Raw genomic sequence first — 25,141 nt, 5'->3', positions numbered from 1 at the left:
TGTCAATTAGCCTATCAGAAGCTTCTAAAACCATGACATAATTTCTGGAATTTTCCAAGCTGTTTAAAGGCACAGTCAACTTAGTGTATGTAAACCTCTGACACACTGGAATTGTGATTCAGTGAATTATAAGTGAAATAATCTGTCTGTAAACAATTGTTGGGAAAATGTCTTGTGTCATGCACAAAGTAGATGTTCTAACCAACTTGCCAAAACTATAGTTTGTTAACAAGACATTTGTGTAGTGGTTGAAAAACAAGTTTTAATGACTCCAACCTAAGTGTATGTAAACGTACGACTTCAACTGTAGGTCCTACAGTAAACCCATGTTGGCATATCAAAACATATAAAAAATAAACTAAGTATTTTAGCATTTAGGATGGTTCATCTTCAGTTTGGAACGGTTGAAATTGCACTTCGGGACAATTCTGGGACGGTGATGAAAAAAGTTTGTCTTAAGCCCTGCTCAAAGGAGAGGTTCAAAGAGACCGGTGACAAGCGGTGATCAAAGAGCAACGCTGAATCAATTATGTATCACTCTGAATGAAACCAACGCACCACATATTGATGAGGACTACTGAAGTACAAGGTTGCACGATCCTACGCATTATCACTGCTCATCAGAACCAAATGTTGAGCTGATTGCATTAACTTAACTTTGACACGGAGGAATGTCAGACAATGAATCATTAAGATTTTATCGGAGAAGAATGATAGAGAACATTCCAATGTTGCGTTAGAAAAAGACACACTTTGAAGTTGGTGTGTGTGTATTTCTGCTGGTGAGGTTAATTATCATGGTCCATTTGATGAGGGAAAAGCCCTTTAGCCTGCTGTTTAACTTCTCTGCAGACACCATTTCCCTGCATTGTACTTTGACTGTCTTTTACACAAAACACTGGACATCAGCATGTTGCCTAAGTCATGGTAGGGCCAACTGGGCCAAAATATTCTGCCAAGATTTGAATTTTCAATTCAGTTTAAATTCTCTTCCGAGATATCCAGACTGAGTGAGTAATTCTATTATATTGTGAAAAGGTTACTTTCTGGAYAAGAAGATAAGCTATGTTACTGCTGCATACAGTGGATAAAGTTGTATATAAATAAGTATGTAAAAGTATTTGGAAATAAAATAAATTCTGGTACTYCTTTTGTGCTTAATGGAGAGTCAATGAAAAAACGAAGTAGTTTGAGTCTCTAACACTAGAGGGCGAGCAGTAGCTTGATCCAACATTCATGTGTTCTGCAGCTTGCTTTCCACTTTACGTTGTCAAGGTTAAAAAAGTTCATATCAGACCAGCCTTACATCTGTTTAATTTGGGCCTGTCCTGTACATGCTCGGCATACATTATAGCTACAGTACTGTATGGTGCATAACAGCATAAACTGGCACATTTCAAGGTTTCACTGGATTACATGGCTCTGTCTCTCTGTATAACGCTTACTTAGTTCTGTGGGCTGTCTGTCTCTGTTGCAAGGGATTAACCATGAGACTATAACCATGTAATCCTTGAGGGCTTGATAATAAGCATTCACAGTAAACACATTGGCTGAGTGATCCATTATGCCTTTAAATCAGGATTTGGGTTTCTATGAWTATGTTTAAATTCAATAGGCAATTGAATTCATAGTTAGGTTTCCATATGTTCTATGTGTGGTACTCTTGTTTGATAGTAATGGCTGTCTAATGGGAAAAGTAATACGGCTTGGAATGCATACGGAGATAGAGTCATTGCCTTAGCGACCACCGTCGACAATATGTAAATGTGGTGCTCTAATAATGTCAACTGACATGTAACAAGTTCCTGGTTGGTGGGTGCTGTGTTAGCTTCAGTTTCTATTGGCAGATGAAAGGGCAGGGTGTAACTATAGCAACTCACCACTGAGCCATGTAGCGTCGGGGTCGTGCACGTGAAGATCTCCTCCGAAGACATCCTCAATGGTGACTTTCTTCTTGAGGGCAAGGCTATCATCTGCAACTGCCAGTGGAATATATCAACAAAACAAAAGTGGAAGAAGTCATAGAATTAATCAGGTACAAGAATATGATACTGTTATGTTTCAATTCTCTTTCACATAAAAAAGGGACCTGGCCACCTTTGTTACCTGGTGACTGTCACTTTCCTGCAAAAAGTTGCCTAAGGGGTCATAAAAATAGGGTAGGAGACATCTGTCAGAGTCTGACTATTATGCGCTGTTTCTGTCTCTGGAGATAGTAGGACTGTAATTCCCATATCACAGGCACAGCGATTAAGGAAAAGTTACAAAGAAGAAAGAGACAGTCCATTGATCCGCCAGCATCAACTCACAGCAGCCTGGCCAGTTTTTCCAGGCAGCCGTGACTCCCTCTAACCCAGCTGCACAGGGTAAACAGCTGAGACCAGTCAAGGTAGAAGCACGCTAGAGGGTTGAGTTACATAGAGACTATGTTGTGTGTGTGTGTGTGTGTGTGTGTGTGGTGTGTGTGTGTGTGTGTGTGTGTGTGTGTGTGTGTGTGTGTGTGTGTGTGTGTGTGTGTGTGTGTGTTGTGTGGTGTGGTGTGTCTCTCCTCTCTATGCCCCTTCAACCCCATATGGGAGCTTTACATATTTATCTTCTCCATCCACCTGTTTATTCAGGAAAAGACAACAGAGTACCATTAGTAAGAGATTCTAGAAGGGATAATCGTATGTGTCAATGCCAGTAAGTAGCTTTTGCAGAGAATTGAGAGAACTAAAAATAACACATTTAAAAATGTAACTATATACAGTACCTTTGCAAGTCTCTGAATTTGCAAATTATCTTCATCTGTTGGTAAAAGACCATTGAGAGGGATTCCCAACATGAGGCAAATAGCACCTCTGATGCACTGGCAATTGTAAAAATGACTAGAGCTATTACTGCATAATAATCTTCATTAAACAAGACTGAATGACATTTTACATTAAAGCCCCATTACCTAGTGAGAGGATGACCTCACTTCGTCTTTCTGAAAAACCAATATGCAATTTCCAAGCTGACACATCTCAACATCTCTACTCCTGTCTGTCTTTGAATGAATGGGTTTAGGAAATTAAATTACCTACTGGGCTGTCTGCTAGCAAGGCCAATTGCAAGTTTTCTGTTGGTGGCCTGACTCAGGTATAGATGTACTGTAGGATCTTAATTTGACCAGTTTCTCACAGCAGGAAAATAATCCAGCAGCAACAGGAAATGTGAATTATTATGTGGATTATAATGAATGGAAATATTTGATAAAGATACATCTTTAGTTAGGGCAAATCAAGTCAGGCATTTTAAAGTGGAAATTACAAACTTTAGAAGCCTTTTTWWACCTTCTCTACACCACAGATTAGCATTTTCTGCTATGCAGGAAATGTCCTGCAACAACAGGTTGATCAAAACAAGATCTCACATGAGTATGAGTATGACTTGATTTAACAATGTTTGCAGCTTCCTGCCTCATCCGTCATACATCTATGCCMACAAAGTGTGTTGGGGAAGTGATGCTGTGTTTGTAGTGTTATGTATCAGAGAGTGTGTGGTGTAATCTAAGAGAGTGTAATAGGTGTTTATAAGTGTAATGTAGTGTGATGCAGCATTGTGTGTTACATACTTGGGGTGAGCAGGATGACAGAGGTGACGATCAGAGACAAGATGATGCAGATGACCAGCAGGGCGATGACTATCCCCTTCCAGTTCCTCTGTGGAGGGGCACTGCCCACCAGGTCCTGCAACACAAACACAAGTGAATAGAGGTCAATGGGGGAGAATGAAGGGGAGGCGATGAGTACGGTTACATACACACAATAATGTGATTATTGTTAATAATCAGATTAATATAGTTCTATTAAAACGTTGACATGCTTTGCAAGAAGAACGATTTCCCTAATAATCCCGTTAACATGGACACATCTGAAATCAGGCTACCAGATGGCACTAAATACAGACCCGTTTACATGGACACATCTGAAATCGGACACATCTGAAATCAGGCTACCTGATGACACTAAATACAGACCCGTTTACATGGACACATCTGAAATCAGGCTACCTGATGGCACTAAATACAGAACATTGCCAATCAAAATAAATGTTCTACCACAGCGAACATATTATTTTTGGGAAGCATATTTGATTTTTAATTTGTATAAAGTTTGTTTGTGAAAACTACTTCTAAGACGCATCCATTCAGTCGTTCCGAACTCACTTCATTCGGTCTAAAGAGGGAGGCTCGCTCGGCTGGTGCTAGCACATACACAGATCATATACGATTAAGGTGTTCACATGTTCTAATAATTCGAAGAAAACAGGTTGTTTTAATCTGCGTATGTTTACTTCGATGTTGACCTTACACCGATTAAGGTAAACAGAGTAAGGTGTTTACATGACTACTGCATAATCTGCCTACTGCCATAATTAGTTTAATGTCGAATTATTACTGTGCATGTAAATGTACTCACTGACTGTGTTTGTGCTACTACTGCAACACTCCTGTGATAGGCTCTCAGCCACACAGCTGTTGAAAGAACCTAGAGGGAATCTAAGTGACAGAATAAGCTCTGATGGGGGAATTGATAGGAAAAACCATGAATACGCTGAAGACAGCTCCTTATGTTAAAATGTGCTGCGTTGGGAGATCCAYAACACCTGAGCATATCCCCAGAGTCTTTCACACCTTTACACCGTTCCCTTCCCTTCCCACTCTTTCTGTAGGACAGATCACCATCCTGCAGCTTCTACAGTCATTCTACCTCCTCTAGTATTGTATTACAGTACCCCATGGTCCTAGTGCTCAGGATGAGTCTCTTTGCAGCCTCTTTGCCTGGGTGGAGTGGCGTATGTACTATGTGCTCTTGCTCCATGCAGAACGAGAGAGAAAATGATGAGCCTCTCCTGTCCTTTCCTCAGAGACAAACAGATGGTAGACGGTCTATCAACCCTAATACTATAAACACATACAATCAATTCCACATGGCATACAAAACCTAACTATATCCCTATGGAGGTGCACTGGCTGTATTGGTTACCCGATAAGACTGACAATCGAATGTAAACTGAGGCAGATAWTTCACTGCACACCATCTCAGTTCAGAGTGTAGAGGGATGAGTGTCCTATAGGTGAATCAGGGTTAAGACTTTGCTCTATCCGTTGGTATCCAAGGCTGATTCTAGCCTGGTTCCAGTCTAGCCTACTTCCAGAGGCATGACAWCCAAGTTGGCTAAAGCACTTAGAGGTCTGGAAGTAGGCTAAACTGATTAATGCAGAGATCCCTGTATGGTGTCTCCTTATTAGGGCCTGTCCCTCTCCCCTTCACTGAGCTCTGAGCAGTGGCTGGAGCACAGCATGTCACTGTGGGCACATAGAGATCAGGCTTAATTGGCAACAAGGCAATCAACAGCTCTGGATTAATATGGATCAGTGTTGCTCTGCATCTTTCTGTTGAGGCCGTGGTGGTGGTGCGTTGTACGTCGTGGTGGTGCATGGTGGTGGTGGTGCATGGTGACTCATGCGTGTGTGTGTAAACACCAGKAGGTGCATATATTATTGCAACAGAGGCATCTCCCTCATATTAAACTGATAGTGAGATAAGGGTCTGAGATAGAGGAAATGAATCTTCCTGTGTTATCACCTCCTAATGGAAAAACCCCAACACTGTGGGTTCATCGGGAAATCACTGTCTGCTGCCCTCTGACCTCCACAAGGAATAAACTATTTGAGTTTATTGAAACAGACCAAATTTTTTAGAAAACAAGCACTCATTAAGATCAGGTGAGGCGAATTAGTGMGCGCGGCCAACTCACCTGAACACACTTAACAAGATAGAGGARAGAGAGAGTTTTGTTGATGCTGAGAACGGAATGTATATGTTTGTAAATAACAATCTTAGAACGTTCTCTGAATGTTACTAAAGTTAATGGAAATTTTTCTTCATGTTCTGAGAACGGAATATATGTTTTTTTTCTTCTTTATTATTTTCCCCTAACCATTCTACCCTAATTGGAGTAAACTAATGGACAACAATACTTAGACTTCTAACTTCCAGCTTATACATACTATATACATTTTACATTAGTTATCTTTTTTTAGGTCCACCCTTCAGTTACCCATCCATCTCTGAAAACCATCCAGTTTGTATTTCTACTTGTCATATATTTTTCAAATTAATTTTCTGATAGTTTCTAAAGATTATAAAATAAAGATTAGAATTTTTACTAAGAGCATTATTATATTATTGATCGATTAACCTGTTTTGGGTAAATGTGATTTTTTATCCATTCCTGAACCTGTGACCAAAAACAAGCTACATATGACAGTACCAAAACAAGTGATCTAATGATGTCTGCTTCGCAGAAAAATTTGTAGAGCTGGGGTGTTTGTATCCCCCTTATACAAGAATTTTGTTAATAATTGAAATTGTTAAAACTAAGTTTTCAATCAAGCATTGTTTTGTGTATGTAGTTCATAAACAATGTGCCATGGAATCGGCACATCGAAAATCTCATCCAACTATTTTGCAACCTATATGGCGCAGCTGTACATTTTTGGGTCTGAAATGGAACTGGTAATACTTCATTTAAATGTTCCTATTTTTTTTTAAATCAAGTTTGGTCTTTAATGTAGGCCGACAGAACAGCTCCTTACTTCTCCCCCTTCCACTTGCCTCTCCATTTTTGCGTTAATGCTGCAATACATGGTTGTAATTTTGGCTAGAGCAAACATTTCCATACATTTTTGTTAGCTGCATAGGTGACATAACTCCACCACTCCTTTTTATCCATTCCTGAACCTGTGACCAAAAACAAGCTACATATGACAGTACCAAAACAAGTGATCTAATGATCAGCCTCCAGGCTGACTGCGGTCGTCAGTTGAGCAGTGTTTCCTCCCACACATTGGTGCAGCTGGCTTCCGGGTTAAGCGGGCGGGTGTTAAGAAGCAGCACAGTTGCAGTCACTAACCCTCTGGATAACATAAAAACAGCCTAACCAGCTCTGCTAGGGCGAGTAAAATGGTCAGAGTGAGCTGTTCTCTCATTTYTGTCTGGAAGTAGCTAGCTAACATTAGCCAGTTAGCTTGCGTGCTTGACTGCTGTTAGGTCAGCTAGCTAACATTARGTGTGTGATCTGTGTAGTAATGTTATTTGTATCTCAGAGCCATTTGCTTTGCTAGTTATAGCCTAATGTTAGCTAGCTAACATTGCACCTGGTTGGTTAGCTACCTGCAGATTCATGCAGGGTAGTAACGTCATGAGTTGGGATCATGGTTCATTGTTTAGCTAGATAGCTAGCATAGCACCCTGTATTATCGGTATATTCAACATTGTTTAAGAAATATATTACCTTCAACAGTGTTTTTGTGATCAAGCCATCAATGTTTTTTGATTATTGATGTCYTAAAAATGTTAGCTAACGGGTTAGCAATTAGCATGTTTGACATTTCAGTGGAAATACTACTACTATCAGCTTTTTGATAAGCGTTTTAGCAAAAACAATATGTCCCGTGTTATCGGCATACGTTCCCCAATTATTGGCCACCTTACTATTTTGTTCAATTACAAGATCTATCCATTTAATTTTGTTTAGAAAAGAGACACCAACCTCGTATCCGAAGTGTTTACTAGATAGTTGATTAGTTGGCTAGCCTTCCGGGAAAAACAAAAATGACTTGCCTGTCAACTTTTCATTGCGTAGTTGGTGCACCCTCCTGTAGACTCTTAAAAATGGTTCTTCACCAACACCATCTTCAGTTTTGTAACCAAATAATGTCACATTATTTGTTTTACAGATTAATCTTGTGTTTTGGAAAATAGTTTAATACTAACATATAAATGAGTGAATTATTTAGGTAAAAAGTTGGATGTTAAATTTGTCCCACAAAATGTGTATATACTGTATATTAGTTTTTTGAAAACTCTCAAAACCTAACCAAGTAACCATTTCAATAGACTGTTCATGATGCCACTGTGACAACTGTTGATAGACGTAGCTGGTAAATTCGCTCTGGCTATCTTCTCCAATTTCAGAGCACTCTCGTCTGAGTGGTGTCGGTGTCAGTAAACGTTGGCCAAAAAATATAATTAAATTGTTGCCAGCAGCCCAGCTGCAGTCACCAATGCTCTGGATTACATAAAAACAGCCTAAAAAAAATCAGCTCTGCAATGGCGAGTAAAATGGTCAGAGTGAGCTGTCATCTCATTTGTGTCTGGAAGTAGCTAGCAAGCTAGCCAACGTTAGCCAGTTAGCTTGGGTGCCTGACTGCTGTTGTTAGGACAGAACGCTCGGATCAACCCTTCTCCTCYGTCAGAGTGTCCAGTGTGCGCTCTAAACGCTCCGAGAGCAAAACGCTCTGAATTTWGGAACGGACAATCTAACAATGCCCAGAGCACACACTTAAATTTACTAACACACCCATAGTATAAACCATTCTTTAGTCTTGAAATCTTTGGTTGTTTAGCACATGGCCACACATGCAAACCCTTAAAGAGATGGGTGGGGCTAAAGCTTAAAACATTTTACGGCTAGGGGTTCCGCTAGCGGAACGTTTCGACAACATCCGGTGAAATTGCAGAGTGCGAAATTTCCCCAAAATTAGAAGAAATATTTAACTTTCATACAATCACAAGTGCAATACACCAAAATACAGCTTAACTTCTTGTTAATCTAGCCACTGTGTCAGATTTCAAAAAGGCTTTACGGCAAAAGCAAACCATGCTATTATCTGAGGACAGCAACCCATCAAACAAACACATGACAATTATAATTCAACCCCGGCAGGTGCGACACAAAACTCAGAAATAACTATATAATTCATGCCTTACCTTTGAAGATCTTCTTCTGTTGGCACCCCAATATGTCCCATAAACATCATAAATGGTCCTTTTGTTCGATAAATTCCGTCGTTATATCTCCAAAATGTCWATTTATTTGGCGCGTTTGATTCAGAAAAACACCGGTTCCAACTCGCYCAACATGACTACAAAATATCTAATAAATTACCTGTAATCTTGGTCCAAACATTTCAAACAACTTTCCTAATACAACTTTAGGTATTTTTTWACGTAAATAATAAATACAATTTAAGACYGGATAAACTGCGTTCAATAGCGGATAAAAACAAAGTGGAGCGAGCTTTCAGGTCGTGCGCCCCAACCACAACAGTACACRTGGCTTTCCACCCAGATAGGAAATGGCTACTTCTTCATTTCTCAAAGGAAAGACATCAACCAATTTCTAAAGACTGTTGACATCCAGTGGAAGCGATAGGAACTGCAAGCAAGTGCCTTAGAAATCTAGATCCACATAGAAAACACATCGAAAACAACAACAAAACAAAACAATTCCTGGATGGTTTGTCCTCGGGGTTTCGCCTGCCAAATAAGTTATATTATACTCACAGACATAATTTTAACAGTTTTAGAAACTTTAGAGTYTTTTCTACCCAAATTATATGCATATCCTAGCTTCTGGGCCTGAGTAGCAGGCAGTTTACTTTGGGCACGCTTTTCATCCGGACGTGAAAATACCGCCCCCTAGCCCGAAGAGGTTTTAATTAAGAGGGTGTGAACAACGCTGAATGGGTGTAGACAAAGAAGAGCTCTCCAATAGGTATACCAAAACATTCAAAGGCCATTCTCTCAAAAGTGAGGTTACAAGTTTGTCAACTTTCAAAGCAGAATTACTTTCCCATTGTTCCTCAACTGTAGTGTTGATAATGATATACCATTTTCTAGTTGAGCCTCTACTTGAATCCAATGTAAAGAACACAATTTCAAATTTTTCTACATATGACCGAATCGAGCGTGTCGGTCACATATAATGTCCCACAGTTGACAGTGCATGTCAGATCAAAAACCAAGCCATGATGTCGAAGGAATTGTCCGTAGAGCTCTGAGACAGGATTGTGTCGAGGCACAGATCTGGAGAAGGGTACCAAAAKAWMTCTGCAGCATTGAAGATCCCCAAGAACACAGTGGCCTRCATCATGGAAGAAGTTTGGAACCACCACGACTCTTCCTAGAGCTGGCCACCCTGCCAAACTGAGCATTCTGGGGAGAAGGGCCTTGGTCAGGGAGATGACCAAGAATACGATGGTCATTCTGACAGGGCTCCCAAGTTCCTCTGTGTAGATGGGAGAACCTTCCAGAAGGACAACCATCTCTGCAGCTCTCCACCAATCAGGGCGTTATGGTAGAGTGACAGAAGCTACTCTTCAGTAAAAGGCACATAGCAGCCCGCTTGGAGTTTGCCAAAAGGCACCTAAAGGACACTCAGACCATGAGAAACAAGATGATCTGGTCTGATGAAACCAAGATTGAACTATTGATGGGGGGAAAACGATTCAATCAATTTTAGAATAAGGCTGTACGGAGAGAAACAAAATGGTGCAGTTTGAGGCCTTGTGCCCCGCGTAGCTCAGTTGGTCGAGCATGGCGCTTGGAACGCCAGGGTTATGGGTTTGATTCCCACAGGGTACCAGTATGATAATGTATGCAGTCACTACTGTAAGTCGCTGTGGATAAGAGAGTCTGCTAAATGACTAAAATGTAAAGGTAATGTGGTGGAGAGTGAGATGTGGGTCTGGGTAGGTGTGATGTAGTTGCCGTTTGTATGTGTATGTTTCGTATTGTCAAAAAAATACAAAATAATCTTACAAAAAAAAAGCTTGCAACAACCATGTGATTATTCATTATGAGTAGGATTTATTTTATTTATTTTGTTTCCATTGTTAATTGTAACCACAAATAATTGAACACACACACACACACACGAGCAGGTTATTAAAGACATTTTCAACCTGTTAAAGACAATCAGAAAGAATGTTGGTACTTATTTATTTTGATCCAAAGCGATGAATGAGTGAATCACTCAGCTTTATGCTGACAAATATAGTTTTATGCTATAAGATAGCCTACTAAATAGGCTGAGCCTAACTAATATATTAAAGTGCCTAAATAAACTACTACATTTCATAAATAAATAAAGTAGCTCAGGTCTTGAAAACATGGTCAACCTTTTTCCGCTTCCTATCCTCGCTGGACTCTCTTTCATTCAGTTTCTTCTTCACATCAGCAACGAAGGACTCTGTGTTTCAGAAATTCACTTTATATAGAGGGGCTATCAAGCCAGTTTGTTATTTAGAATTCTTTCTGTTTTTAGAGGGAGAGAAACCAAAAGCCCACCYTGCCTGGTAACAGGGTTGCAGCTGGCTTCTCTCTGAAACCACAAATCCATCTGTAGGTGARGCCACACAATTACCAGGTGGATAGTAGGCCTCTTGAACCGATAGAGGAAATCAACAAGATCCACAAGTATTCTTTCACAATAACTAGCCTTACTGTAAGTTATCTGCAATTTTGAGCTGCACTGTCCCACTCCATGGTGGATAACACCCACTCTTCGTTTATGTAACGGGCTTCAAGGCACAAGTATCCAATTTTTCGAAAATTGTCAGTCCACATGTCAAGTGTAATTGCACATTCTATTTACCCAAGCTCTCTCTCAACTATGAGACCACCCACCAGCAATTTTTTTGTTGTTGCCTGATGCAGGACTCTAGTGCCTGAGGAGAGAGACTCTCGGACTGAAACATTCACATCTTAATTTATTTACAAAAGGATAGTCTAATAGCTCGGCTAGGTGTGAAAAATCCCACAATTTGTACCACAATTTAGACTACCGATAGATCAGCGATCTAACTCCCACTTGTGACAGTGTTGCACAACGAAAGAATGGCGCAATTTACCACCATCTACAACATACTGCTGCAGCAGGAGCTCAAAACTTTTAATTGAGAAACCACTGTATACTATCCCTAACATCAGCACCCCGTCGCAACGGATGTGGGATGCATACACACACACACCCTACCCCCACAAACACCTCTACCTCTCTCCCTTCCACACACACACGCTCAGCTGTTCAACAGTTGATCCATCCCCTTGCCCAAATCAAGAGTAGACTCGATGTGTCAGTGTTTGAGAAGGCATGCCAAATTGACCAGGAACGGGAAGCTGATGGAGCTCGGAAACCCCCCTTTTCCCTACACACACACACACACACACACACACACACACACACACATATGCTGGTCCCCCAATGACCCTTCTTCTCAGGCACCTCTGTGCAGTCAAAGTTGACTTGTCACCTAAAACCATCACAAAATTTTACTGATGCACAATTGAAAGCATCCTGTCGGGCTGTATCACCGCCTGGTATGGCAACTGCACCGCCTGTAACAGCAAGGCTCTCCAGAGGATGGTGCGGTCTGCCKAACGCATTACCGGGGCCAAACTACCCYCCCTACAGAACAGCTACAGCACCCGATGTCACAGGAAGGCCAAAAAGTTAATGGACATCAACCATCTGAGCCACTTCCTGTTCACCCCGCTATCATCCAGAAGGTGAGGTCAATACAGGTGCTTCAAAGCTGGGACCGAGAGACTGAAAAACAGCTTCTATCTCAAGGCCATCAGACTGTTAAACAGCCATCACTAGCACATTAGAGGTTGCTGCCTATAGGCATAGACTAGGAATCACTGGCCACTTTAAGGAATGGAACACTAGTCAGTTTAATAATGTTTACATTATTATTATTATTTACATCTGGCAACACTCATCTCATATGTATATACTGTATTCTATACTATTCTACGGTATCTTAGTCACTTAATGTTTACATATCTGGCATTACTCATCTCATGTGTATATACTGTATTCTATACTATTCTACTGTATCTTAGTCCATTCCGCTCTGACATCACTTTTCCATATGTAAACGTCCTCTCAATGTCAACTGCGTTTATTTTCAGCAAACTTAACATGTGTAAATATGTGTATGAACATAACAAGATTCAACAACTGAGACAAACTGAACAAGTTCCACAGACATGTGACTAACAGAAATGGAATAATGTGTCCCTGAACAAAGCGAGGGGTCAAAATCAAAACTAACAGTCAGTATCTGGTGTTGCAGTACATTAAGTACTGTAGTGCATCTCCTCCTCATGGACTGCACCAGATTTGCCAGTTCTTGCTGTGAGATGTTACCCCACTCTTCCACCAAGGCACTTGCAAGTTCCCGAACATTTCTGGGGGGAATGGCCCTCACCCTCCAATCCAACAGGTTCCAGACGTGCTCAAAAAGATTGAGATCTGGGCTCTTCGCTGGCCATGGCAGAACACTGACATTCCTGTCTTGCAGGAAATCACGCACAGAACGAGCAGTATGGCTGGTGGCATTGTCATGCTGGAGGGTCATGTCAGGATGAGCCTGCAGGAAGGGTACCACGTGAGGGAGGAGGATGTCTTCCCTGTAACGCACAGCGTTGAGATTGTCTGCAATGACAACAAGCTCAGTCCGATGATGCTGTGACACACTGCCCCAGACCATGACGGACCCTCCACCTCCAAATCGATCCCGCTCCAGAGTACAGGCCTCAGTGTAACGCTCATTCCTTCGACGATAAACACGAATCCGACTAACACCCCTGGTGAGACAAAACCGCGACTTGTCAGTGAAGAGCACTTTTTGCCAGTCCTGTCTGGTCCAGCGACAGTGGACTGCAAGGCAGTTGTCTGGTCCAGCGACAGTAAACTGCAAGGCAGTTAACCCCCAACAACAACTGTTCTCTGGACGTCGATGACGTCAATTAAGGCACCAGGACTAACACCCCTGGTGAGACAAAACCGCGACTTGTCAGTGAAGAGCACTTTTTGCCAGTCCTGTCTGGTCCAGCGACAGTAAACTGCAAGGCAGTTAACCCCCAACAACAACTGTTCTCTGGACGTCGATGACGTCAATTAAGGCAGCCCCTGCAGTTCTCGGATTCAGAGGGGTGGGTTAAATGCAGAAGACACATTTTAGTTGAATGCATTCAATTGTACAACTGACTAGGTATCCCCCTTCTATGTCCTCTGTTTTTCTTTCTATTTCCACCTCATTTTGGGCTTTTGAGTACTTTTGTGATCCAGAAGACTAGACATTCTTCTGATGCTGTCTTATCTATTCATAAATTAAATTAAATAATTTTACAACAACATTCACGACCTAGAGCAGTAAAGCATATTTGTTGTTTATGTCTTTATCAATTGTTGTATTCTTTTATTTTCTCGTTTTTTATACTAACACAGATAGTGTTGGGTGTTCCATTATTCGCCTGTTCTATGGGAACTTTCTATTTTTACAATAGCCATGGAGTAGTCTTGGTGTCTCGGAACAGTTGGTTATCAATGTACAGCTTATCGACTATGTGAGCTACACATTTCCCTTTTAGTCTATACCTTTGAACAGTACTTTGCGCCGTTCTGTGATTTCCTTTGGGAACTGATCGTTCATGCCTATTGTCACGATGGCGACTCTTTTGCCCAAACCTTTAACCATTAGTTTGTCCTTAAGGTACGCAAATTTGGCAACAATTGGGCGCTCGTATCGATGTCCTCTCGGTCCGAGTCGATGTACACGTTGGAATTTGATTTTGTCGACAGTATCGCCTGGGATCTGTAGCGCTTTATAAAGGAATTCTTTGACCACACTCTGGATTTTCACCCTCATTCTCTTTAATTATGGTAGCACCAGATTTTCTTGCATAGATCTAGTCTGTATATGAAGTAAGGATTCTCTTAGAAACGTGTTCTCTTTTCTTAGTTCATTAATGTCAGTTTCGATAGTATTGACAGTACCTTTTAGCTTCTTTCTCCAGTGTCGCGGCTTTCTCATTATTCATCTCAAGGCTCGCCTTCATCTCTTGTATATCTGTATTGACTAGCTCAAGTAGGCCTACGCTCAATTAGTCAGTTACTGATTTTAGCAGATCAGTTTCCACGCTTACTGTAGAGGGTGGTGAAAAGCATAGGTCACCTGTGTCTGGATCTCCATGTTTTCCGTGGTTAGGCTACTCTCCGACATGTTTTGGCGTTGACTGCATTGGTAGTATTTGTCAATAAACTTCTCTAGCCTTGTTGTTTTGAGTTGTTATACAGCTTGGATATTATTGCCCAGGAGTGAGCTGATCAGTGTCGGCATAAAGTGCTACTATTTAGTCGGTTTTGGGGACATTGAATCCTACGTTTTTTTCACAAGGCATTCAGCACTGCCATCTTCAGTTCGCCATGAATGTTTTTAAATAACKTTCTCTGAACGTTACAAAAGTTCTTAACGCTCTCATAAACAATTTGAAAACACGTTATGCTYAAGTACTGAAATTCCCACAGAAGAACGTTGTTTCTTAATTTTCTTGGGACAATTTGAAAACATGAATTTAAATAGAACCATGAGGAAACWTTATGCTGATGTTCTTCCCACAGYAAAATGTTGTTTGTCAACATTCTCTGAAATATTTGAGAACATTCCCAATGTTAAACCAGTTGGAGAACATTCCTGAAACAATACCAAAATTGAAATGAAATGTAACCATGTTTGAACTTTTAAGAAACGTTCTGATAAAGCAATGAAATACGTACCAACAAAATAATGTTTTCTTGTCAAGTTCCTTAAATGTGCTGAGAATTATCCAAAGCCAAGCAACTATCCTGCACCATTCCCAGAAGGTTGTATGCAAAATAACCATTGGACAACCACACTCTCACCAAGCTCTAAGAATTATTTGGTTCTCAGAATGTTATGTGCTAGCTGGGGAGTCTTCTCCTCCTTTCCAGTCTATTCCTTCCCTTTATGTTATCAACATGCTCACAGTAGGGCTGTTCAACATGGGTTTGGGGCGGGGCTGTATGAGCCTTTGAGAAGCAAACAAAATTGCAAGTATTTCAGAAACATCCCTACACCTTACTTCCTAATCAAAATACACAGTTATCTTTATACAAGTTGCCAACACTACATCACCTTAGAACAGAGACTATTTATATCTCTTTTGTTTGTTTGTGTGTTTCTCAGTTCCTGTAGCAACTTGTGTGTCGGCCAAAAGTTCCTCAGTTCATCGTTTCACCAACACCTGCCAGCTGCTGGTGTTATCTGAACCACCCACCTGGTTACTGCTAGCTACTGTCAGTCCCCTCCATATCTCATCCTCTAGCAACAATAGAACAAACGCTGCTGTGACAATAGGTGAATTTAGGCCCATTGCCTCCACATAAAACATACCAGGTTGTTTGTGTTTGTAGCCTGCAGACACACAGTACCTGTACTGAATATAAAGGACCAAATGATTTGTGTTCATACTCTTTAATGCACTGAAAGAGTCAAATTGGATGGAAAAACATAAATGAATAATATATGCCATTTAGCAGTCACTTTTATCCAAAGTGACTTACAGTCAATTGTGCATACATTTTTCATATGGGAAGCCCCAGCATTAATCAAAGCCACAATCCTTGGCGTTGCGAGCCCTATGCTCAACCAACTGAGCAACACAGTACCACACAGAACCACAAGCACTTAGCCATTCATAAACATGCACTCTAATCAACATAAATTCACTAAATTAGTTTGTACAATATTCTTCTATTGTTGTTTACCATCTCAACAAAGAGAAGAACTCTGAGCTAACAAAGACTGAAAATACTCCACTGAAGTTAATAAAAACGATGTACCAAGACCTCCATTGGCACCAACCAACAACCCTCCCCACGGAATAGTAGAGGCAGACAAAACTCAGATGTTATTTTTGTCCTATCTGCCAACAAACAAGCCATACTGTGGTAGGATCTTAAATTTGAGCCAGTTTGCTACAACAGGAATATAATCCTGCAGCAACAGGACATTTGAATTATTATGTAGATTATAATTAATGGACATTTTTGTAGGGGTTGATACATTTTTCATTAGTGCAAATGTGGAAATTAAGGTGGAAATTAWAAACTTTAGAAGCCTTTTTAAAACTCAAATACACTAAAACGTTTGCATTTCCTGCTGTAGAGGAACATTCTCAGCAACACAAGACTGATCAAATTAAGATCTGTATGCTCCAGCTCTACATTACACAAACATCTTTACACACATCTGCACAAACATCTGTACAAACTCCAACTTTGGCTTTTTTCCAGAAGGTAGACTCATCCACCCTCACCAAAAGGGTGCATGAGCCCACAGAGTCAAGAATACTTTCTCTGAACACAAGACGAAGTGCAGAACTCTTGAGAGCGCTTATTTGGGCATGGCAAGGGAAGTCTCATGAATTCAGCTGTCCTCGTGTGTTAGCCTGTGTGAAAAGCAAGCCAGCATGCACCGAGTTTGATAACAATAAGAGGCTCCATAAATAAATGAGGACCAGAGCCATTTTCACCTCCGCTGTTCTCATCAGACAAACACCACACCAAAACAAAGCCCCTGTCGTGCATCTCTCTCTCTAGTTCTCTCCTAGCTCTCCCCCAACTGACTAAACAAAAAGAGTAGGAAGCCACCAAGGGAAAATAACCAATTCTGTCTTTCCATTTGTTGTCTTCTGCATTCTATTTTCAGGTGTGGGCTGTAAGTCTTGGAAGTCAGAGGGGTAGAAGCAGAGTGGGGGTACTGTATCTCTGACAGGTGGATAGGGAACAGATACATATGGGGTTGAAGAAAATGATTGGAGAGTGGAGAGACTTGAAGTCATGGTTCTGAAACACAGGAGTAAACACTTAAACAGGTGACCATGCAGTTCCAGACAGGTTAGTCTGGTAGTCATCTGACACCTGATCTATCACTCAACTATCACATAGCCATAGSGATGGCCTGAGAGGGGTCAAGCCCTTCCCTGTGAGTGGGGGTAAACTTCTCCCCTGAAACGCCATCATCAATAAGTCATGGGCGTTAACTAGTGAGATTAAGAATGCATGCCAGCCCAGCAGGGTATTGAGTTTACATATCAAATCAAATCTTATCTGTCACATGCTTTGTATACCACAGGTGTAGACTAACAGTGAAATGCTTACTTGCGGGTCCTTTTCCAACAATGCAGAGAGAAAGATAAGCTAGGGCATCTGTCTGAGGCTATTCAGTGTGCCACRGGCACCGTCCGCTGCTCCATTCGGAAAAACTTGAACGCTTCTGTCCTCCTGCAGTCAATCAAGGTGAATAGGGCCAATTAAGTCTATTGTCTGAGGACAATGGGCACKAACTGCTCTTTGAATCAAATACCTGCTGTGGACATTATGATAAAGAGGTCAATTCTGATTGGAGGGTATAATATTTATGTTGAAAGATGGGTAGGCCTACAAATCAAGGTGTACCCTTTCCATACAATATAGAGTACTGTACTCAGCCAAAGCAAAACATGTTTGATAACTTCAAAAAAGTGAAGGCACACATAGCCTAAACTCCAGAAATTCAGAAATTGAGCGGAGTTCACTGAAATGACTCATACTAGTGTCCTTTCACTGTGTTGAAATACAATGGTGAAATACACAAGAATTAAACAAGTGCATTGTGTTGTCCTTTTTTAGAATCCAGACAAAATCGATTAAATTATTTCTACCTCAGCCTTTACTCCTTTCTGTGATTTATTGTTTTCTCTATCAGAAAGAAAGGTGGACCAAGGCACTTTATTTGTATAGCATGTTCAATGGAACAAGACGTTATAACTCTGACACGTTTCGGCTGTATGACATTCGTCAGTGAGTACAAAGACACATGAAGAGTGCCTTGGTCCTCCATTCTTTTTGATGACCAATTTACCCCTTTTACAAAAGCGCATCTTCTATCTACAAAGACTTAGTATTGTTTACCCTAGCAGCGCTTCCCTTCTTTTTTTCTATTTAATATCCATGTTCTCTCATGAGCTACACCTAGAGAACGTTCTGTTCTGCTACAGTGAACACTGTGGTAACCTCCTAAAATACCTTGCCATGGACAATTGGTGAGATTACTAACAATTCATACGTGTAGACTGTAAGAATCCATCACTGACAATGCCACAGAGAAAAGTAATCAGAAACAAAACAAATACAAAAAGACATGAGGAAATTAGTCCTTCGCATCCTTCTTTTGAGTGAGTGTGTGTGTCTGTGTGTGTGTGCCTGTGTGTGTGTGTGCGTGCCTGTGCGCATGGGTACATGCGTGCGTGTGTGTCAGTGTGTGCCTGCATGCGTGCGTTCGTACTTCCTCTTCAGTTACCATCAGTAAATTGATATCTGACCTTGAGCACAAAGGGACAGAGTGTGTACTGTCTATAAGACTGACTGCAGGAGGTCTTTCAGCATGCGTTATTGACAGAAAAGTGAACCCAACCTCAATGCAATAAAGTTAATCTCTATCTGTCCACAGCTGTGCCACCAAGGACCATACACTGACTGCAAGAACTATAACACAAACATCAACCTCTTATTTGTCACTTGTCACAACTGAACAACTGAAAAACACTTCCTCAACACACAGAAACATAGTTTTAATCATGAGTCTTTTCAGAGCAGTTCAAGAAGCAGAAACGCTCAAAACGAATTTCCAATTGAAGAACTCAACACCCCAGAGAAAGCCCCTGATACAATTATCTGTATTATAATTTATATATATTTTTACCTTTATTTAACCAGGCAAGTCAATTAAGAACAAATTGTTATTTACAATGACAGCGTGGCAAGAGGCAAAAGGCCTCCTGTGGAGACGGGGGCTGAACCCCCCCCCCCCCCCAAAACGATGAAAGACATCGTTTTGACAAACAACACAGACAGAAGACACTGGCAACAGCACAAATACAACAGCAAACAAACAGTGGATGTCTGTTTGTGTGCGTGCATGCATGCATGTGTGTGGTATATGTGAAGTAAAACAACATTCAGTTGTGTAAAGTACTTAATAAAAAATACTTTAAAGTGCTACTTGAGTAGTTTTTTTAGGGTATCTGTACTTTACTTTAATATTTATATTTTTGACTACTTTTACTTCACTACATTCCTAAAGAAAATATATACATATATTTTTTTCKAAATATATTTTTAATCTKACTTTCCACCTACGATCTAAATATACTTTCCTGCAACCCGCCTCACCCAATGTGGTACGGATCTGCTATTTTTATACGTTATAACTGGAACCTCCATCAGAAGCTAGCCAGCTAACTAGCTACTAGCTAGTAGTCACTGTTAGCCACGGCTAGTGGTCCTCACCTTTAGCTCGGACACCAGCCAGCTTTAGCTCGGTCAATACCTGCCAGTCTGCACAGCGCGATATCAACCCAGAGCATATCGGACTGCTTTTCTKCACCACATCACCGGATTCCTGCCGCAAGCTCTGGGCCATTACACCGGATCATCGCAGCTAGCTAGCTGCAACCGAGAAGCTACTGCTGGCTAACGCCTCTYTCCCGAAGTAAGCACCAGTTAGCCTTGAGCTAGCCTCYAGCTAGGCCCATCTCCCGGCTAGCCGAATAGGTATATCCGCTAATTCGTGGGCTACAATACCTCTTTTGCCAATTGGCCTGGACCCTTTATTGCCGACACGGAGTCCCGCCGATCCATCACGACTGGGCTGCCGACGTAATCGTCCGATGTGGTTTCAACAGGCTTTCCCYTTGAGATGTCGCCGAAGACCCATCTGCTAGCCCCGGCCCGCTAGCTTTCTAAATGCCGTGCCTCCCGCTCGCCTAGCATAGTAGCGACTACCGAACAGCTCCCCGACTCACCTATTGCTGCTCATTGGACACTATGATCACTCGGCTACACATGCCTCTCTCTAATGTCAATATGCCTTGTCTTATGCTGTTTCGGTTAGTTATTGTTTTATTTCACTGTAGAGACCCTAGTCCAGCTCAACATGCCTTAGATAGCTCTTTTGTCACACACGGGGAGACCTCACCTTGCTTAACTGGTGTCTACAGAGATACAAGCTCTCTCATCGTCACTCAATGCCGAGGTTTACCCCAACTGTACTCACATCCTATCATACCCTTGTCTGTACATTTTGCCCTGAATCTATTCTACCACGCCCAGAAATCTGCTTATTTTATTTTCTGTTCCTAACGCACTAGACTACCAGTTCTTATAGCCTTCCACCGTACCCTTATCCTACTCCTCCTCCTCCTCTGTTCCTCTGGTGATGTAGAGGTTAACCCAGGCCCTGTAGCCCTCAGCTTTACACCTATTCCCCAGGCGCTCTCATTTGTTAACTTCTGTAACCATAAAAGCCTTGGTTTCATGCATCTTAACATCAGAAGCCTCCTCCTTACATTTGATTTATTCACTGCTATAGCACACTCCGCCAACCCTGATGTCCTAGCCGTGTCTGAATCCTGGCTTAGGAAGACCACCAAAAACCCWGAAATTTCCATCCCTAACTATAACATTRTCCGACAAGATAGAACTGCCAAAGGGGGAGGAGTTGCAATCTACCGCAGAGATAGCCTGCAGAGTTCTGTCATACTATCCAGGTCTGTGCCCAAACAGTTTGAGCTTCTACTTAAAAAAATCCACCTTTCCAGAAATAAGTCTCTCACMGCTGCCACTTGTTATAGACCCCCTTCAGCCTCCAGCTGTGCCCTGGACACCATATGTGAATTGATTGCCCCCCCCCCCCATCTATCTTCAGAGTTCGTACTGTTAGGTGACCTAAACTGGGATATGCTTAGCACCCTGGCCGTCCTATAATCTAAGCTAGATGCCCTCAATCTCACACAAATTATCAAGGAACCTACCAGATACAACCCTAAATCCATAAACATGGGCACCCTCATAGATATCATCCTTACCAACCTGTCCTCTAAATACGTCCTCTGCTGTCTTCAAACAGGATCTTAGCGATCATTGCCTCATTGCCTGCGTCCGTAATGGGCCCACGGTCAAACGACCACCCCTCATCACTGTCAAATGCTCCCTAAAACACTATAGCGAGCAGGCCTTCCTATTCGATATGGCCCGGGTATACTGGAAGGATATTGACCTCATCCCATCAGTAGAGGATATCTGGTTGTGCTTAAAAAGTGCTTTCCTCYCCATCTTAAATAAGCATGCCCCGTTCACAAAATGTAGAACTAAGAACAGATATAGCCCTTGGTTCACTCCAGACTTGACTGCCCTTGACCAGCACAAAAACATCCTGTGGCATACTGCATTAGCATCGAATTGCCCCCGCGATATGCAACTTTTCAGGGAAGTCAGGAACCAATATACACAGTCAGTTAGGAAAGCTAAGGCTAGCTTTTTCAAACAGAAATTTGCATCCTGTAGTACTAATTCCAAAAAGTTTTGTGACACCGTAAAGTCCATGGAGAATAAGAGCACCTCCTCTGCCCACTGCACTGAGGCTAGGAAACACTGTCACCACCGATAAATCTACGATAATCGAGAATTTCAATAAGCATTTTTCTACGGCTGGCCATGCTTTCCACCTGGCTACCCCTACCCCGGCCAACAGCTCTGCACCCCCCACAGCAACTTGCCCAAGCACCCCCYSTTCTCCTTCACCCAAATCCAGATAGCTGATGTTCTGAAAGAGCGGCAAAATCTGGATCCCTACAAATCAGCTGGGCTAGACAATCTGTACCCTCTCTTTCTAAAATTATCTGCCGAAATTGTTGCAACCTCTATTACTAGCCTGTTCAACCTCTCTTTCGTATCGTCTGAGATCCCCAAAGATTGGAAAGCTGCCGCGGTCATTCAAAATGGTCGGTGATCTGTTTGTTAACTTGGCTTTTGAAGACTTTAGAAAGGCAGGGCAGGATGGATATAGGATGAGACACTCTAGATCCAAACTGTTATAGACCTATATCCATCCTGAGACACTCTAGATCCAAACTGTTATAGACCTATATCCATCCTGCCTGCCTTTCTAAAGTCTTCAAAAGCCAAGTTAACAAACAGATCACCGACCATTTTGAATCCCACCGTACCTTCTCCGCAATCTGGTTTCCGAGCTGGTCATGGGTGCACCTCAGCAACACTCAAGGTCCTTAACAATGTCATAACCGCCAWCTCCAAACAAGTTTGAATGCCATACAACACTCCTTCCGTGGCCTCCAACTGCTCTTAAATGCTAGTAAAACTAAATGCATGCTCTTCAACCGTTTGCTGCCCGCACCTGCCCGCCCGCCTAGCATCACTACTCTGGACGGTTCTGACTTTTAGAATATGTGGACAACTACAAATACCTAGCTGTCTGGTTAGACTGTAAACTCTCCTTCCAGACTCACATTAAGCATCTCCAATCCAAAATTAAATCTAGAATCGGCTTCCTATTTTGCAACAAAACCTCCTTCACTCATGCTGCCAAATATACCCTCGTAAAACTGACTATCCTACTGATCCTTGACTTTGGCGATGTCATTTACAAAATAGCCTCCAACACCCTACTCAGCAAATTTCACCAAAGCCCCATATACTACCCATATACTACTGTATGCTCTCGTTGGCTGGCCCTCACTTCATATTCGTCGCCAAACCCACTGGTTCCAGGTCATCTATAAGTCTTTGCTAGGTAAAGCCCCACCTAATCTCAGCTCACTGGTCACCATAGCAGCACCCACCCATAGCAGGTATATTTCACTGGTCATCCCCAAAGCCAACTCCCCTTTGGCCGCCTTTCCTTCCAGTTCTCTGCTGCCAATGACTGGAACGAACTGCAAAAATCACTGAAGCTGGAGTCTCATATCTCCGTCACTAACTTTAAGCATCAGCTGTCAGAGCAGCTTATCTGTACACAGCCCGTCTGTAAATAGCCCACCCAACTACCTCTTCCCCATATTGTTATTTATTGTTTTGCTCTTTTTCACCCCAGTTTGTCTAATTGCACATCATCATCATCATCATCATCATCTGTACATCTATCACTCCAGTGTTTAATTGCTAAATTGTAATTATTTCGCCACTATGACCTATTTATTGCCTTACCTCCCTAATCTTACTACATTTGCACACACTGTACATATATTTTTCTATTTTGTTACTGACTGTACGTTTGCTTATCCCATGTGTAATTCTGTGTTGTTCAGGGCCTTGTTCTCAACTGGTCTACCTGGTTAAATAAAGGTGAAATAACAAATATATATATTTTTTAAATGTACTTTTTACTCCATACATTTTCCCTGACACCCAAAAGTACTTGTTACATTTTGAATGTAACAAGGACAGGACAGGACAATTGTCAAATTCATGCACTTACAGTGGCTTGCGAAAGTATTCACTTACCTTGGCATTTTCCCTATTTTGTTGCCTTACAACCTGGAATTAAAATTGATTTTTMGGGGGGGGTTGTATCAATTGATTTACACAACATGCCTACCACTTTGAAGACGGTAAATATTTTTGTGAAACAAACAACAAATAAAACAAAAAAAACTGAAAACTTGAGCGCGCATAACTATTCACCCTCCCAAAGTCAATACTTTGTAGACCAACCTTTTGCAGCAATTACAGCTGCAAGTCTCTTGGGATATGTCTCTATAAGCTTGGCACATCTAGCCACTGGGATTTTTGCCCATTCTTCAAGGCAAAACTGCTCCAGCTCCTTCAAGTTGGATGGGTTCCACTGGTATACAGCAATATTTAAGTCATACCACAGATTCTCAATTGGATTGAGGTTTTTGACTAGACCATTCCAAGACATTTAAATATTTCCCCTTTTACCACTCGAGGGTTGCTTTAGCAGTATGTTTTGGGTCATTGTCCTGCTGGAAGGTGAACCTCCGTACCAGTCTCAAAACTCTGAAAGACTGAAACAGGTTTCCCTCAAGAATTTCGTCGTATTTAGGGCCATCGATCATTKCTTGAATTCTGACCAGTTTTCTGGTCTCTGCCGATGAAAAACATCCCCACAGCAGGATGGTGTTCTCGGGGTGATGGGAGGTGTTGGGTTTGCGACAGACACAGCATTTTCCTTGATGGCCAAAAAGCTTAATTTTAGTCTCATCTGACCAGAGTACCTTCTTCCATATGTTTGGGGAGTCTCCCACATGCCTTTTGGCAAACACTAAACGTGTTTGCTTATTTTCTTCTTTAAGCAATGGCTTTTTTCTGGCCACTCTTCCATAAAGCCCAGCTCTGTGGAGTGTATGGCTTAAAGTGGTCCTATGGACAGATACTCCAATCTCCGCTGTGGAGCTTTGCAGCTCCTTCAGGGTTATTTTTGGTCTCTTTGTTGCCTCTCTGATTAATGCCCTCCTTGCCTGGTCCGTGAGTTTTGGTGGGCGGCCCTCTCTTGGCAGGTTTGTTGTCGTGCCATATTCTTTCCATTTTTTAATAATGGATTTAATGGTGCTCCGTGGGATGTTCAAAGTTTCTGATAATTTTTTATAACCCAACC

General features: G+C 41.7%; 1 pseudogene; it reads right to left on the bottom strand.

Annotated features, from left to right (window-relative positions):
- LOC112080372 (A-type potassium channel modulatory protein DPP6-like) overlaps positions 1-25,141 on the bottom strand; it is a 142,952-nt pseudogene that overhangs the window by 49,889 nt on the left and 67,922 nt on the right.

The sequence above is a fragment of the Salvelinus sp. IW2-2015 genome, unplaced genomic scaffold (assembly GCF_002910315.2).
Source record: "Salvelinus sp. IW2-2015 unplaced genomic scaffold, ASM291031v2 Un_scaffold16294, whole genome shotgun sequence".
In the NCBI taxonomy this organism is placed as follows: Eukaryota; Metazoa; Chordata; class Actinopteri; order Salmoniformes; family Salmonidae; genus Salvelinus; species Salvelinus sp. IW2-2015.
This window is presented reverse-complemented; position numbering and strand designations above follow the sequence as displayed.